General features: G+C 42.5%; 1 protein-coding gene across 19 annotated transcripts in view; it reads right to left on the reverse strand.

Annotated features, from left to right (window-relative positions):
- GPBP1 (GC-rich promoter binding protein 1) overlaps positions 1-4374 on the reverse strand; it is a 36371-nt gene extending 31997 nt beyond the window's left edge. For 5 of the 19 annotated variants that reach the window (XR_015280638.1, XR_015280637.1, XM_086868315.1 and 2 more), the window contains exons 1-3: positions 3403-4043; positions 2226-3285; positions 1357-1424 (exon numbers count right to left, since the gene is read on the reverse strand). The gene's annotated coding sequence lies outside the window, so the exon portion shown is untranslated. Of the gene's footprint in view, positions 1-1356; positions 1425-2225; positions 3286-3402 lie in introns of all 19 variants that reach the window. The other 14 variants (XM_086868317.1, XM_086868304.1, XM_086868307.1 and 11 more) reach the window with 11 other exon arrangements.
- Positions 4375-17190: the final 12816 nt, after the last annotated feature.

Below are 17190 nucleotides of genomic sequence, written 5' to 3' on the forward strand. Positions count from 1 at the left end.
TTTTTCTCACTCTCCCTCTCCTTAATTCATCTCTTCCTTTCTACCCTGTCCCTACAATGTAAGCTGTGTGTTTATATAGTAGGCCAGAGACTGACATTCCCATTTCAATGCCAAGTGTGCAATTTATGTATAAAACCTGGTGATTTTTTGTGAACCCTCCAACTTTTGTTGTCCCTTTCAACTATACACAAGCATTCATGAATCTTGGGTGCTTCCTTCCCCCTAAGTGACACTGCAACTTCCCAAGTGTAAGTACTGTGAAAGGAATAAAAAAATTATCCTACCAGCAAACAGAGAGGTGCAAAGATTTAATTAATTAATGAATTTAATTCATTTAATTAATTAATTTAATTAATCTAAAAAGCGAACTCCTCAAAACTTCCAGAAGAGTCTAGAAAAAGACATCACCAAAAATAGTAAGTGGAAGACATAGGTCCTTGATTTCAGTAAGAGTGTCTTGAAAAGAAATAAAACTATCTCACAGCATTGAAAATTAATAGCTTGGAAAAAACAAGCAATGCATCACTTTTTCTGCAAGTTAAGAAGTGAATATTTCTATTACTCTCAAGAGCATACAACAGACAGCAACCAAATGAAATGGCCATTCCCACCCGAACTCTCCATCTAGCAAATGCTTTAAAAAAAACCATATTCATACAAGTAAAGGAATATACAAGATCACTCTTTTCTGTTGGTTTGGTTCCTTAACCAAGTGGTTCAGCTCACTACTCAATCCCAGCCACACCTAGACTCAATACAGAAGAGCCACAAGCCATAGATTAGCCACATAGCCAGAGATTACAGACACAGCCCCCACTCACGTTCCAAAGTTTCCAAATTTTCAAAGCAACAAAACTGAAACAGAAGTGAAAATAACAAAATAGTAAGACCATCCAAAGCAGAAACCTGAAGCTGGTTCAACCTTTGACGACAATACTGACATCACATAGATAAGAACTTTAGTGAGACCAAGAATTTACAAAATGTATGTAGATGCAAGTCTTTCATTAGTAGTCAAAATAACAAGCTACAGGAGTTAAAATACACTGCATTAATTTTTAAATAGTTTCACGTGCTTAACTACATTTTTTCTACAAGGTTTTAACACAAGCAATCTTCCCAAACATTTTTGCACTATCCTCAGAGAAAATCTTTTTTCATTAGTTCACTACTACTAATACTTTAGAACCGTAGAAGCTCTCAAAAATATTTTAAAGAGTGACAACTGAGGTAAATGTATAACCTCTACCAGACGCTCAGTTTAAAGTCTACCCAATAACACTTTAATCATTTAAAGCCTTATGAATCATCAGGGTGGTGTAGGGGATAGAGAACTTCAGTAAAATTACCACTGACTTTTGAATTAAGTTGCTCTGTCCATCTTAATTTTCTTTCAGGCAGTAGCAGTTCAGTTGAATGCAAACCTACGAAAAATTATTACAAACACATCAACGCCAAAATTAAAAAATATTTAATCACTGTGGGATAAAGGAAACTACAATACATCTAAAAATAACAAGGAAGATAAGCCAATTTACCACTATATTTAATTTTGAATTATTCCAAGGAGACAGACTTTTTTTGAAGAGCTATACTTGCAGACCAGGCAGACTAATTCGTTCCCATTTCGGAACAGAAAAACACACTTAAGTCAATCCCAAAATATCAACTCAGAAAAAATCTAGCCTGCATAGACAGTAAAATAACTTTCAGTAAAAAAAACCTCTGGCTTTCGTAAGTCACAAAGACTAGTGGGAAGAAAAAAAAACCAAAAGAGTAAAAAACCCTCTATATCACTACTACCTTGATGCTGCAAACACATATAACACAAAAAGAAGGACTGACACATGCAAGCTATCCAGAAGACGTGGTCAAAAGAATATAACATTCATTGCTGAAATTACAACATTAATATGAAGGCTAAATTCCTTATGAATTTAGTCCAGATAAGCTACATTTGAATCTCACATAAAAATCACACTCTTACGTATATGTTTCTCCTTGTACCTATACTCTTAAAATACTTAAGGAATTATTCTATTAATTATAAAAGCCAGGGAGTAAAAATTAACAAGCTTCAACATCTAACATTTAAAAAAAACTGAAAAAACAAACAAAAAAAACCCCCAAAAAACCTCTAAATAGTAAAAATTGTTGGATTAACTGTTCTACTGATAAAATTTTTTTTCAAGTGTAAATTGATTTATGAGCACTACAAAACTTACCTAATCCAAGAGGACCACACAAGGTGTTAGTACTGCGTTATTTATATTTTTCCAGTTTGTTTTCCTTGAGATAATATCCCGAGTTCCCGTTGATACTACATTCGCAGCAGTTTGACATAGATTTGACCTCACAGAAATCAGCTACCCATCCTTGTCGCTTACAGATCCTGCAAGGCTATTTACAAAGTCTGCCAACGTCTGTCTTAAAAACCTTTTATTTTCTCTGACAGGTTCTTCCCTTGTCTATTCCATGTAGATTCCTCTATACGCAGCATGAGCTCCAAGTGAAATAAATACACATTTTACTCCACAAACTTTGAGGCCAAAAACCCAAATTTCACATGTGAAATTTCATGTGAACTGCAGAACATTTCCTACCTTCCGGTAGCAAAGGCATGTGTCAACAGTTACCTGGATACCTCCATACTGCTTATTGGCAAGACTATTTTTTAACAAAAATATTAAATAAAATACAAAACAAAAAAATATAAACAAACATCTGTTAAAGTCTTCATCTATAAAATCGGTCTCACTGCAAAATGAGAAAAGACAATGTCAGAAAATCGAAAAAAATGAAATAAGGGGGAAAAAAAATCTGCCATGAAACTTTTCAGCAATGTTTCCACAGTGACTCAGGCCACATTTAACCTGGAGCCAGTTAACGTAACTGGTTATTCCTCTGACTCAGAAAGAATGTTGCCAAGAAGAAAAACTGCATGTAAAAAGAGGAAAGCACTTTATTTTGGCAGCTGAAATATTCAGAACTTCATAAATTTAGCTATGTTTCCATGCCATGCGGACAAAAGAAACCAAGGGTTATGTGCTCGACACTGCTAGAAGAAAAAACCTCGCGACTTCCTCAATTCTCTTCCCAGATGTCTACTGATTGTTTCAGAGGCCTTTTCAGGACGCAGCACGCAGATAATCCCAGAACAGTGTCCGATATTTCTTCCCGTTCACAGTAAACCACTGCTGCAGGTCAGTGTCCACCTTTTTTCTTCTCTGCCAGCTGAAGCAAAAGGCTGCAAACATCCAGGACCGACTCTGTCGTTCAAGCCACCTACGGTAAAAAGAACCAGAAAAAAACAGTTTTCCCTTATGAAACCTGGACTAGCGTCAGACAAACACAGAAGAAGACCCAAAAACCCTAATCCGGAAAACAGAAACAAACAGAAACCTGGATCCTAAAGAGCAAACACGGATGCAGTCAGGCAGCCGAGCCCGAGAGCGGAAGCCTGGGTTACACCTCCACTCACAGCCCGGAGAGGGCGGCAGGGCTGTGTGACGGCGGGCGCAGCCTATCAGCGAAAACCTCCTCCTGCCTCTCAATCCCGAGAGAAAAACAGAGTGCGGGGAGCGGGGGGACGGCGAGTGGGGGCTGGGTGGAAAGAGGCGGGGGAAAAACGGGGAAAGAAACCTTTTATTGGGAAAGCTGAACAGATCTGTAGAAGGCAGCCGGGCGGGAAGCGCTGACCTGGGCCAGGGACATTTTCCGGAGGGCCGGCGGGAGCCGCCGGGGGAGCCCCGGCGCGGCCCGGGGCATGCTTCCTTTCCCGGGGTGTGGGGACACAGACCGCTCCCGGGGTGTGCGGACACACAGAGCGCCCGCTGCGGGGTGCGCAAGTACACAGAACCCCGGCCCTCGGGGTGCACGACCTCCAGCTGCGGCTCCGCCGGGTATTCCTCTGCCCTCCCGCGGGCCGCTCCGCTCCCGCCTATGGGGCCCCTCCCCCGGCCGTCCCCGAGGGCGGTCCGGGCAGCATGGCGGAGGAAGAAGAGTGGCAGCCCGGCTGCTCTGTGTCCGCTCCGCGCCCGTTGCCGGGGGTGTCCCGGGGTGTCCCGAGTTCCTCCCTCAACACCGCGCGCGCACGCGCCCCGCGCGCTCGCCTCGCTCTCTCAAAATGGCGCCTCTCCGCGCCGCAGTGCTCCCCACGCGCGCGCGCGCAGGCGCAAGGTTCACGAGCATCTTCGCGCGGAAGCCCGGGGAGGAGCGGGAGGGGCTCCCCGGTACCCGCCCTCGCCGTGACGTCACGGGAACCATCCCGAACGTTCCGGGGGGGGCCGGGAATCCCCAGAGCGCGCCCCGCCCTCGTGGCGGGAGTCCCCGGCGCCGCCGTAATTAACCGTGCAGCGGCGCAGGCGGAACGAGCTCCGCGGCGGTATTGGCACGGGGCACTCAAACCGAGACACGGGCTCGTGCCGCGGGTCGGTCGGACCGGCCGGCGGGCGCCGCGGGACCTCGGCTGGAAGGTCCGTACGCCGCGAATGCGGGCGGGAGCGGCCGCCCAGCGCAGCCATAGATGAGCCTGGTGTGCGCCGGTGAGATCCCCGCCGTGAGGGAGCAGGGTGCAGCGGGCACCGGGAAGCGCAGGTCCCTTCGCCGTGCCTGGCGCTGCGGACAGAGCGGGCGCTCCGCAGCGCCGAGCGCCGCCCGCACCCGAGGCACGATTTAATCGCGGCGCCGGCGGGCCCCAGGCCATTAAAAGCCAATAACCACCATTTAACAAAACAAAATATCAGCATCTTCGCTAAATCGACAGTTACGGCTTCGGTGTACAAGCGCACGAGTGGAAACACCCTGGAGGTCCGCGCAGTTGTGCCGTGCGTGCAGTTTTGAGAGAAAAGTGATGGGTAGATTCTTACTGCCTGGGATCTAAATCAGCCGTTTGCAATTTTGAAATCCTTTTTACCAAACCTGTTTTTTCAATTAGCTAGGTAAAAAAGTAAATTTACAAAATTATATTTAGATATTGTTAGAAAGAATGCTGGCAAGTATTTGTAGCGCCTGCATTTGATTCTGGATTTTCTTTGGAAGTTTCCTCCACAAGTTTTAAGTTATTGTAGAAACTGAGATTATGCACTGACTTTTGACAAAAATTGTTCTCAAGCTGTAGGATTCCTTTTTTAAGATGTATTTTACAGGCATGTATATGTGGCCAAAGTAAACTACATTTCATAACTCGATAGAAATTGAAAAGCAGCAATTGCCAGAAGCTTTACTAAAAATCAAAAACTGAAAAAATAAAGTAGAAAAAGGACATGGTAATTTCATCTTGAAACTGACAGAAGCTCTAAAACAGCTCTGAAACAATTATGGTCACATTAATCTTCAGCTCAGTTCTGAGTAGTTAAACCCCAGCTCTGCTTTCTAACACCAGCAGCGTTTTTCTAGGTTCCCATCACAATCGTGACTGCAGCAAAAACTCCTTTCTCTTCATCCTTGAAATTAATTGTTCTTTTATTTGCCTGTACTACAAAAGCAAGGATTCCCAGGAAGGGTGTGAGAGCATCCCTTGTGTCCCTTAGTTATTTGCACAGCCTGATGCCAAACCTGAAACCATGAACAGGAAAGACAGGGCAGTGTTCTGCCACCTGGTCCAGCTATGAACCAACAACCCAGCACTTGGCCCTGATGAACCTCACTCTACTGGCCTCAGTCCAGCAATCCAGCCTGTCCAGATCCTTCCCTTCCTGCGCTCCAACAGACCAACACTCACACCCAAACACTCACGCCCACAACTTGCAGTTGTCTGCGACACTGAGGATACATGCTCAATCCACTCATCCAGACCATTCATAAAGATACTGAACAGAAGTGACCCCAGTACTGAGCCCCGGGGAAGCTCACTCATGACCAGCCACCAGCTGGATGTAACCCCATTCACCACCACTCTCTGGGCCTGGCCATCCTGACAATTTTTATCCAGAGAAAAAAGCACCTGTCCAAGCTGTCAGCTGACAGCTTTTCCAGAAGGATGGCATTAGAGAGAGTAACAAAGGCTTTACTAACGTCCAAGTAGACAATATCCACAGCCTCTCCTTCATCTGCTAAGCAAGTCACCTGGTCATAGAAGGAGATCAGGTTGGCCAAGCAGGACCTACTTTTCCTGATACTATGCTGGATGCACCTGATCCCTTGGCTGTCCTGCACATGTCATACGATTGCACTATAGCACTCAAGATGTTCCTTAACCTTGCCAGGCACCAACGTCAGGCCTGTAGCTCCCCAGAAGCTACTTCCAACCCTTCCTGCAGATAGGTGTCACTTTGGCCATTCTCCACTGGGGCCAAGTCAACTGGGGCGTCCCAGTTGGTGAATGATGGAGGGTGGCTCAGTGAGCTCTTCCACCAGCTCCCTCAGTATCCTTGGGTGGATTCTATCTGGCCCTCCACACTTTGGAGTATCTAAGCAGCTCAGTAGGTCACTAACTAACCTCCTGGCAAGGGGCTCAGTTCTGCTTCTCATCCTTGTCTACCAGCTCAGAGGGCCGTTTGCCTTGATAATAACTGTTTTGTTAAAGGTTGAGGCAAAGAAGGCATTGACTATGTGAGCCTTTTCTTCATCCTTAGGTACAATGTTTCTCTCTGCATCCCATAAAGTATGGAGATTTTCCTTGGTCCTCCTTTTGTTGTTAATTTTCTAATAAAAATTATTTTAATTATCTTCCACACAAGTAGACAGATTGAGTTCTAGTTGAGCTTTTCCCTTTCTAATTTTCAGTCTGCATGACCTAATAACATCCTTATACACTTCCTGAGTTGCTCTCTTCCAGAGGCCACAAAATCTCTTTTTTAGCCTGATTTCCAGGAAAACCCCCTATTCAGCCAGGCCAGTCTTATTTCTCCCTGAAGAAGACTTTCTCTTATTGAAGAGAGATTTCTTTCTTTCTCTAGCTTGTCTTTTGGCAAATAGGGATGGGCTGCTCTTGTGCCTTTAAGATTTCCTTCTTAATGTATGTCCAGCCTTCCTGGATCCCTTTGTTATTAAGGACTGTTTCCCAACGGACTCTCTGGACCACTGTCCTGAACAGGTCAGTCTACACTGTGAGACTACTACTACTACTACTTAGCCTAGGCTAAGGCAGAAGTTTGTTGCTGCCCTCTCTTCCTTCATGTGGTAGCTTGGCACTTAGGGAAAGTAGTGGGAACCACCCATGGAAGTGATTTCTTTGAGAGAAGGTGCTGGGAGTTTCTTCTGTCCTTCAGATCAGGCCAATAGCTAGCCATTTCTGAGAACTGACAGCATTTTGCACCGCTGAAAAATCAGTTCACTTTTCTGAATACCACCTTTTAAAAACCCAAGTCTGGGAACTTCTTCCTTTTTCTTTGCAGCTCTGAAAACTATCAGAGCTCTGGTGCAGCTGGCCCACTCCCCTGTGGCCTGTGTGGTCTGGGGGGCGGCTGGGCTGGACCCCAGCTCCCGAGCAGGGGATGGAGCCTGCGGGGATTCCCATGGCCCCAGGCCAGGCTCTGCTACAGCCCCTCCCAGGGAACCTTCCGGGTCCCATTCCAGCAGAGAGGCTGAGGCTCTTCCCAGGGGATCCCAGGGCCCAAGCAGTGCCAGGCAGTGCCAGGCCATGGCTGCTGACACCTGACACCCTCCCCACCCCGGCCCATGCAGAAGGCTCCAGGCCAAGAACCGGCCATGGTCTACTCCAGGCTGAGAGAAGCACCAATGTGGCATGAAATCCTACACTGTAACTATTGCCACTGCCTGGGCAAGTTTTAACCCTTTCAATGCACAGATGAAACCTGCAGACCTGTTTCTTCTCCCCAAAGAGAGTAAAGACCGATCGACTGGCACAGTTAGCTCTACGGTGTCCTTTTGTACTCCAGCACAGTCAAGCGCCAAGAGTGGGGAATCACTGGGGAGTAGGCTTGTCCCTCAGTGAAACCTCCAGAGTCCTGGGCCACCCCAAGCTCTGTGGTGCACAGCATCAGAGGTGGAGGCAAGAAAGTAGAGAAGTCTCTCTTGGACTGAAGTTCCCAGTAACAGTTTATTAGGACACGGAAATGAGGTACCCGCACTCTATGGGGTCAGGTCCAAAACAGCCACAAGGACCTCTGTGCACAGGATTTTATACACAAATATTATATACACAAAGGTGCTCAGGGGCTGGTACTGATCAGGAACCAATGGGAACTCTCAGGAGGAGGAGTGGAGGGAGGAGACTACATTTTTCAGGGCCAATAGGGGTACAAGGAAGGCGGGAACGTGAGGTAACAATCAATGGGGAGTTGAGGGAGGAATAATTGACACAGAAGGGTCTGGAAGAAGGGGTGGGGTTTACAATGATGGATAGGGAGTAAGGACAGGGCTAAGGTGACTGGCAGGGAATATTCAAGAAAAATAAGAGGGGTTTACATAACTGACAACTGGGACATACCAATCTAAACAACAGGGGGAAACAAGAACATACCAACAAACTTTAGCAAAACTAAATAAACACATGACAACAATCGATGCATAGAAAGACAACACAAAAACATCAAGGTCAGTAAAAGAAAGAGTCAGACTTAAGATGGAAGGAGAATGAAGAGATGGCCTAACAGGCTGAAATATTCCTTTGGCGGAGCCATGCAGATGGACAATAATGTTCTGAAAATAGCTCCTTCAATTAATGAAAGAGTACTTGGAAGATGAAGTATTCAAGCTATAAATCTGAGCAAAGGTATCCATCGAAGAAGCTAAGCAGATGTTGGAGTAGCTGTGATCCCATGAGATGCATGAACAGAGAGAGAGATGAGAGCTGACGAAGACCCTTTACCCTCAGGGAGAGAAGAAGAAAACTTCTGTTCCCGAAGATGATCACAGAGACAGATGGAAAGAACCTTTGCCTTTGAATAACTCATCCTTAAAATAATACCCCATGAGTTCATGGCCCATGGACACACCTCTAGGAGGGCTGTGAAAATGGGAGGAGAGCACAATGGCAGAATTTATGCCCAGGTGGCTGCTATTCATAAAACAAAAAGCCACAACAAAACTGTTTCTTGTGGAGAAGTCTCTGTGGCATGACAAGAGCAAACTCCTCTCCCTACAAAGACTGATGAAAAGACTATCATATAGTTGGTACTGCTTTACCATCCCTGTGGCCGTTAAACCAGCTAGGCCACCTGGTTTGAGAACGACACAGTGACTACCTCAAGCCTGCTCAGACCACTGCCCACAGACACCAATGTGGTGGATGGCAAATGGAGTTTATTAGGGAGTGATTCTGCTTTTTATATTTTCCAGCTCGGCGTGTCATTTCTGCCTGCTTACGTCACTGCCACCTGCAGCTGGCATTATAACTATAAGCATAACTATAAACATAAATGGGGGGTGGGGAGGAAGGGGCCCTATCTCCTCGTACAGCGCGCCATCTTCCAGTTGGTCAATCTAACTCTTCCCTCTTCCCACACATCCCAGGTTTTGTCTCTACATAGTCAGTTGGGAAAAGAAAGGTTGGATAGAGGGAGGAAAGGTTTCTGCAGGTTTTATTCTGGTTTCTTATTCTTGTAGTCCTGGTAATAAAGTACCTTTATTCCTTTTTAAGTTTTAAGCCTTTTTTGCCCTTCTCCTAATCCATATCTCACAGCAAAAAATGAGTAAGTACTCTGGTAATTTTAGTTAGCTCGTGCTAAAACCCACCACATTATTTAGTGCATTGGCCAGGAAACTCAAATTGGCAAATCTAAACCACTACACTTCACCAAGAATTGAGAGCTATCATTTTGTGGTCACTATATCCAAGACAGCCTCTGACCACCACAGTCCTTCTCTATTCAGAAACAGCACGTCCAGTGAGGTCTTCCCTCGCTGGCTCACACGCACCTTCTCTATAAGAAAATTGTCTTCTACATTCCTTCCTTCCAGGAACCTCCTAGAATGCCTCCTCTCTGCTGTGCTGAGTTTCCAGGAGAGATCCAGCAAGTTAAAGCTAAGTCTCCCACAATAACCAGGGACAGTGATCATGAGATATCCTCCAGTTGCTTGTAGAATGCTTTGTCTGCCTCTTCATCCCTGTTAGGTGGTCTTGAACAAGCTACCAGGATATCTGCCTTGTTGGCCCTCCCCTTGATTCCTACTCATCGGGAGTTAAACTTATGACATTATTATCCTTGAGCTCGATAAAGTTGAAACCCTCCCTACTGTACAAAGACACTGCACCACCTCTCCTTCCTTACCTAATGGGATGAAGTATGGGACCAAAAATGTATTTTGGCAGGCAGTTGAAATGTGCTTTCATTTATAGTAGAGGAAAATAAGATACTTACATGAGTATAGCACACACTTAGATTGATAATTAAGGAAATGCTATAGAAAAATATAGAAGCATAATTAATTTCCTACTGTTACACATTTTTTGCATCACTCCACACTTCACCTTCTCTTAAAAACCCAGTGTGCTCAATATACAACCAATCTGAACTAAAGGATCAGTCAGAAAGCCAAAATCAAAATTTTTATGTAAGAATTTTAAATCTGATTAATTACAAATTTGATCCAGAAAGCTGTTGCGGTGCCTTGTTGTACATTATATTTGATTCAATTACATTCTTTATTGTTAAGTTGTCCCCCGCCATATTAATAGTTTAGTCCCAGTTGTGCCCTCCTAACCCAGTTGCCAATCCACCCTGTTCCCGAATGTTCCCTGTTCCCCCTCCCACTGTCAGTCCTCCCTTGTGTCAACGCCTGCCTGGACTGTCCCCTTTGGAATTCCCCTATTCCTCCAAGCCCCATTGGCCCGGGTGCCCCACTCTCCCCCACTTGTGTTCCCCATTGGGTTATGTATTCTGTAACCCCACCTTGTGCTCCTCCCCTAAGTCTTCCCTATCGGTTTATTATTTGTACACTCCCCTTGCTCCTTCCCCACACATAAATTGCTGTACCCCTGTATCTTTTGTCTTTACTTCCTGGAACCTTCAAGAGAATAAATCCATTTTGGAGGCCACATGGAAGACCTCTCCCTCATCCTTGTTCCTGCCCTCGACGCTGTACAGCCAGTGCCGTAGAGCATAAACCCTAAGTTACCCTGCTTTCGAGGAGCAGCCCACTCGTGGCTCGGTGCCGGGAGCTGGCTGGGGAAAAAATCCAGCACCGCATCAGAAAGTTTCTGGTGCAGTGAGCCCAATATTTAAAAACTAGAAAGAAAATGGACACCTAATTCTAGTAATAAAAACCCCAACTCTAATATATGTTGTTCTCAGCAAATGATTATTTGTATAATCAGCTCCCAAACACAGTGAGAGTTCCTCAATAAAAACACAGTTCTAGTGAACAATCCTTTCTGCAAAGTTTTAAACCTCATTCGTCTGCATGTTCTCTTATATTTTAAGTAGCAAAATCAAAAGAATGGAAGCAGTATGCAAAAGTGCACATCTAGTCATTATCATTTGCAATAACATGATTAACACTAGCATAAAGTATATCTGGGTTTGTCTATTTTTATGTATCATACCTTGCAGGAAAGAAAGGTAAGGTGATTTTACCAATTTATTCTGGATTTCAGTGGGTCTATCTACATAAATAATGGGATTTGACTGTAGTAAATAATTGGCCGTTATCATGTGCATTATATTACTGTCATGGTAAAAGACAGGTGTCTGCTAAGGAAGCCAGGAACCTCCCTTGAAATGAAAAAATGTAAACACTCACCTCCCCATCAATTTATAATAATCTTGAAATCAAGGGGCTCTCAGGGATAGATATGAGAATAGGAATAACAGTTCTTTAATAGCAAAATTAAAATAAAAATGCAGTAGTACAAAAACCACCTCTGACAGAGTCAGAATACAACTGACACCCGGCTGGTCAGGGTGTTGGTAGCAGTCCAATTAAATGATGGCTGCAGGGGTGACAGATGTGGTTCTGTTGAAGCAATGATCCTGTAGAAGGGTGTAATTTTCCTCTGAAGGTCCAGTGGTTGTAAAGATGGGTCCAGTCTTCCTCTGGGAATCCAGTGGAGAAAGGCTGCCTGTGGTGTTGGAAGTCTCGGATTATATTCAGGTAGGAATGCTTGGCTCCTCCTCCTGGGTGGTGCATCTCACGATGGGATGATGGTATTTTATCAGTCATGAAGTGAGACTAATGGCCCCTTGACAGAAGATATCCCCCTGGAGGGAGGATGGGTAGTGGAAGAGATAAAGAACACTGGCGCACCTGGTTTAAACAGATGGTCATAGAATACATACTTCTGGTTACATCTTGCATTGCAACACAAGACAATTATGTATAAACACTAGTTATTTGATTTTTCAAGATTTCTGAGCATCTCTGCATCCAATGCATTTAATGTAATAAGAAAGTACCAGACAGGTCTGGAAATTAGGACATAAGTGCTTGTTGACTTCTTATTTTCTAAAGAACTTTCATATTAAAATTACCACTGACTTTGATGGGAGCAGAACTTTGGGCAGACTTCAATAAAGGTGTAGTTAATAGTCTATATTTTGAAGTAATACCTGAGTGTTCATTTTGAATTATATAAATTTGAACTATATTATTGAAATAAATAGATCATTTTACCTCTCTCAAGATGTCTGTTTCTATCTCAAATAATCAGTATCTTGGTGACACTAGTGAAAAACCAGGACAAGAACTGGGATGCCATGCTTTTCTTTATGCTAATCAGAGATAGAAACTCCTTTGGAGCCAAGATTTTAAAACAGCAGCTTTCCTGTTTCAAGTTTTTCACACATAGTGTAACTGAAAATAGCCTGACTAGTAGTTTTTTCCTCTTTAACAGTCAAAAACACCCATGTCCAATAACACATTCCATAAACACTGTGCAGTATTAAGCTAAGGGATATTTGAAGCCAGTCAAATGGCTTATCTCCATTTAAAATATTTTGAGAGACACCAAAAACACAATGGGTTTTTTTTCCTTCATAATGTGTGGTACATCTGCCAGTGTTAGAAAATGAAAATTAGTAATGCGCAATACTGAGGAGAAACTGTTTCTTATTTGGCTCTTAATTGTTTATAATTGAATTACATACCTCCCTTTTCATTAAGAACTTCCTCCTTAACCAACAGTAAGGCATACAGAGGAGGCACTTGACCATCTTTTTTTCCTTGGATAGCTGAATGACTGTTGTTTTCAGCTATATTGCAAGGACAGTCCCATTTCAGTATGAAGACAATCAGAAAGATGTTTTCTCTAAGCAAGAAGACCTTCCTTGGAAAGCTTTAACAAAGCAGAGGGCTCATTCCCTTCACACCAGGGTTATCCGTCCCATAGGTATTAAAACCTAAGGAGGGCTGAAGGTTGCAGCCTAAGGTAGATCCCTAATAGGAAGCCTTCCTTAAATGACCTCTGTAAAAATCTCCTAAATTAAAATAGTCACATTACAACATCTCTTGTGTACATCTCCTGTGTAATTAACAGTGCTGTAATTATTTGCATGTGTAAGTCATATATCTGTAAGTCTGGATAAAACATCTTGCTATAAATCTTCCAGTTTTTGTAAGTTTCACCAAAAGTAAACTGCTTATTTAAACTAAAATAAAATTGTTGTTTATTGTTGTTTTCTGCTATTGTTAGATATTATTGTTGTTGTTGCTGTTGTTATTTACTTTCCATAGCCAAGGACATTTCAGTGTCCCATGTTCTGCAGTGATCAGGTGCACAAAAGCTGAGAAAGCATGGCCAGGAGAGCTGGCCCTAGCTGGTCAAAGGAATATTCCATACACAGACTGACATGGCCAGGCTATGAACAGGGGAAGCTGGCTGGGAGGTACTAATTGTTGCTGCATGATGACATGCTGGACATCTAAGACTGGATGGTGACCAACTGCAATTGAGCACCTCTTGCCTTTCTGGGGTTTTATTCCTCTCTCTCTCTGTTAAATTATTATTGTTGTTGATGATGAAGATACTATTGTTATTGTCAGGAAAATTAATCCACAGACACCAGAGGTTTATGTCCAAAAAGGAGACAGAGGAGTCCTTTTACTTTATTCAAATAAAGGGAGAGGCCATGGAGCATTCCTCTGATGTGTCTCAAATTTTTGGAGGATGCAGCCTCCTTTTTATCCTAATTTTCCAGCCCCATGTCCCTCTCTCTTTCCCCATTGGCTGAGGTACTTGAGGGGTCCAGACTTCCCGGAATGCCTGATACCTAAGATTCCTCTCTAATGTGTAACCCCCCTCTTAATTTTTAATTCTTACAGAATTTATGGTGTTTCACATTGTCTCATCTTTCAATATCCAATTTCATTTACCAGCAAACTTACAGTTCATTTGTGAAGGCTTCATAAACTTTTTCCATTCATCAATCAGTGGAATCCATCCCATTGTTTCTTTTATCTCTCAGTGCTAGTTTCATCTATCAGTAGACCCACAGCTTGTTTGTAAAGACAAATCCGTCATTCCTCTCAACATTATTTTAATTAGCATTATTATATTTTACTTTGTTTCAATTATTTAACTGTTCCTATCTCAATCTACAAGTTTACAGGCTTTTTCTGACTTTTCTCCCTATCTGGGGAAAATATGAAGGCTTACACAGTTACACAGTCATTAGATGCCAACTGAGTTAAACCATGACAATCAACTAGGAGATTTTAAACTTACTCTGCAGATCCAATCTCTGTTGAAATAAAATCCTCAAATCGATGGCATCTGCACGACAAGAAATGTGATTAGGAGTAGTAAGTAATATACATAATACACAGATGGGGTTTCTTTCACCCTCTCCTCCCACAGCTCAAAGAATATAGATTGGTGGGAGATACTGTATTTTTATATTTCTTTTCCAGTAAGTTGAACAGTGCTGTGACATGCTTGACATCAAACTATTAGGACGGTTCCTGTGCATTTCATGACCAGCAGCCTTCCTCCTCATTACCCTTCAGATTACTGTGTTCAGCTGTCCAGCTACAACAGGTGGTCTCTGACAGAAATAGAGGTTTTGGCTGCAGAGATACATGCAGTTCTTTACATAAGTTCTGTGTTCTGACAGAAGTTCTGTGCTTCCTGGTGGTTTTAAAGCAAACATTCTGAGCATATTTAATTTACTTGGACAGATACAGCCAAAAGGTCTAAGACCATCTCCATTTGTCAAACAAGCAGGCTTTGCATTTTTTTTCTTAGGCCTACAGAAAGGGTATTTGAAGCTATTACACTAGGGATTTGGGCTGGAAGAGTGTGGACTGAAGTAAAAAAGTAGCACTATATCCATATTACCCAGACACAAACTAAGACTTCAAACATGCTCTGATCATCATTTGTCTCTTAGATATGTCCATGACAACACACAGTAAGAGTGCAGGAAGCAAAAGATTAAAGTTTACCCTTCTTAAAGAGTGAAGGAGAAAAAATTGCTACAGATCAAGAGATTTTTCTTCTAGAGCTTCTGCCCTCTTTGTCTTACAATTCCCCACCGATAACTGTTCAGTTTCATTGCATTGGTTTTTTTTGTTTGTTTGTTTCAGGTTTTTGATAATTAATTTTACTTGTTTCCACTTTCTTTACTGTTTCAATCAATTGAAACAGTTTTTTGTTTGAGATTAAGTCAGACAATAAAATATAGCTAAAACATATATATAATGTATCATTCTCCATTACATCATAAAGTACAGTTTAGGCAGATTTTTGTCCCATCTTCTTGATTCCAATTCAACAGAAAAGACACCTTGAAATACAGAACTACATGGATTTTTTATAAGCTATGAAAAATTGCATCTGCATTGATGGAATTATTTGATTTGCTTTATATCTGCATAGGTATATTTTCTTCTGCCATGTCTAATTCTGAGTCCTTGTAAAATGGAAATAGCAATCTCAACTTGCCTTTCTGTTCAGGGAGGCAGGGCAGAGGACAAAACACCACACATGAAAGCACTGGGCTCCAGAAGAAGCTCCCCACCAGCACCATACCAGGCTTCACCCAAGTACAAGTTTTTGTTTCCAAGCTAGATTTTATAATTTCAGGTTCTCCTGTTCCTGGAGAAAAACCAAGAAAGCACAGGTGATATGCAATCATGTCCCTGCTCCTTTCCATTTCCATTAAAAACAATTCTAGCCCATTCTTACTCTTTATCTTGATCTGCATTCAGTAAAAACCACTGGGAGGTAAAACATCTTCTAACAGTGTAGAATATAAGATCCAGATTTTTTCCTTTTCTTTATTTTAAGTACTGGAATATGCATATATTTGTATGATTTTCTGTATTGCTACAATTTCCAAATGCAAAACTAAATCTCAGTGAAAATCCTTTTCACTGGTATGCTTTAGAATCCAGTAATTTTTATTTTCCTTGCAGCCTTCTGTCAACAGCTCTGAGCACTAGTTTTTCCCAGAGTAGTTGGTTCACCTTATGTGGCAGCTCTGGAATATGCATCATGACCTGCTGTGATAGAACTATGAGCTCATACTATTTTATCAAAGAGGACTGAATTAGAATTGAAAAACTCAGTTCTAAGTCTGATAAAATATTTTAAGTAGCAAATTAACTTTAGATTTTTCTGTAAAATTGTTCACTATTGAAAAGCTTGATCATGTTAAACAGTCAAATGACTTTGAAGTAAACTACTACTTCAGGAGTTAGGAAATAGGTACTTGCATCCCAATTGGGGAGAATTCCTATTAATAAAATATATATAGTAGCAAATATGTACTTCCCTGAACTGAGATTTTTTTTTTTCCTGCTGCATTTTCTGTGCAATTTTATTGATAAGATGAAGGCTTGTGTATATGTTACACATTCTGAGTTCATGAGAAGCTATTTGCCTTATCCAACCTGAGGCTTCAAGAAAATAGGGAACTGGATTTGTTGTATTTAGAGGGAATGAAATTTAGAGAGGCTAAGCAGCATTACTGGGTTATAATGGCATTCTGGATCAGTGAGAGGTGGAAAAGATTAAATCTGTTTTTTTAATTTTTGAGTGGAAAGGATTGACATTTCCTTCTTAATGTTTGAGTATGTGCAGTGTGTCCTGACATAGCCCATCTGTCTATTGCTGACCATTTTTACCAGGTAACTTCAAAAAACATGAAGCCTGATAAGGCAACAGAGGTTGAGGTGCTGATGAAGCTGCTAGTGACTGTGACAACTATACTAAAATATGTGTTTCTGCAAAGACTTGCAATTTTTATGTTGTCAGCATTCTACCCCAGGTACATTGAGAGCAGTATGACTACACTGTAGTTGCTGTGTACTTTGAAGGCATACAAACACTTTGGATACTGAAATTGT

Source organism: Cyanistes caeruleus, chromosome Z, assembly GCF_971803275.1.
Source record: "Cyanistes caeruleus chromosome Z, bCyaCae1.hap1.1, whole genome shotgun sequence".
Classification (NCBI taxonomy): domain Eukaryota; kingdom Metazoa; phylum Chordata; class Aves; order Passeriformes; family Paridae; genus Cyanistes; species Cyanistes caeruleus.